Consider the following 1,246-nt stretch of genomic DNA (forward strand, 5'->3'; position numbering starts at 1 on the left):
TTTTTTTCCTGAGTCCCAGCAAGAGCTCCCCGTTCAGCCAGGCCGGTCGTCTTCTCCGCCCGTTCTTCTTGCGGCGTACAGGGACAGCCTGCTCCTGCGCCTTTAAGACTTCCTTCTTGAAGATCGTCCAGCCTTCCTGGACCCCTTTGCCCTTCAGGACTGTCTCCCAAGGGACTCTCTCAACCAGCGTCCTGAACAGGCCAAAGTCCGCCCTCTGGAAGTCCATGGTTGCGGTTTTGCTGGCTCCCCTCCTTACTTCACCAAGAATCGAGAATTCTGCCATTTCATGGTCGCTAAGCCCAAGACGGCCTCCGCCCCACCAGTCCTTCTCTGTTTGTAAACAGCAGGTCGAGCGAGGCACCTCCCCTGGTAGGCTCACTTACCAGCTGTGTCAGGAAGTTTTCTTCCACACACTCCAGGAACCTCCTAGACTGCTTCCTCTCTGCCATGTTGTATTTCCAGCAGATATAGGTAGATATATAGGTAAGGTTGTATTTTCTACCATTGCTAATCCAGTGCTAGTGGAGAAAAAAGGAAGTTAAAGAGTTGTAGAAAGTACTAGGACTTGCATATTATCTCACAGTAGCTTTTCCTGTTCTGGCTGTCAGATGCAGACTACAAGTTGTACGGAAGACTCTTGGTCTGACCTAGTTAAGCATTTCTCATGTACTTTTATGCTAAGAGTATGTGATTTTAGCATAATTTCAAAACAGCTGACTTAGCACTAGAATATATAAGAGATCCTACATACATGTTCCTAATAAGACTTATAGATATTACAGAAGATGAAAAATTCTTGAGCTAGGAAATTAGCTATAGGTGTCAATACTCCCTTTCTCTTGAACTTTTCTTGAGGTAATGATATCCTCAGAAGTAGAGTTTTACATATGTGAATGTTTGAAACGCCCAGCACATCAAAAATTTTAAGTACCATTTTCATTTGCTTGGTATTAATTAACAAATGGAGCTCTCTATTTCTCAACACTTTCCCTTAAACCCTACTTTTTTCTTCTTAATTTTATGTTCAATGTGTACTAAATACAAAAGTGAAAAGTAATCCTGTGAAGTAAAAGGTTGTAATTTGTGCCCATCCAGAGCATAAACAATTTTCTATATTTTATAAGCAGATATAATTGTAGATGTGATCCAATGTTTAATAATCTAATCTGTTTGGTTGTTTGCTTTGTTTTTGTTTCCCCTTTTTTCCTTGAACACAGTGATTTATAATTGCTTTTGTCTGATTGTT

The sequence above is a fragment of the Pygoscelis adeliae genome, unplaced genomic scaffold (assembly GCF_000699105.1).
Source record: "Pygoscelis adeliae isolate BGI_AS28 unplaced genomic scaffold, ASM69910v1 Scaffold133, whole genome shotgun sequence".
Classification (NCBI taxonomy): domain Eukaryota; kingdom Metazoa; phylum Chordata; class Aves; order Sphenisciformes; family Spheniscidae; genus Pygoscelis; species Pygoscelis adeliae.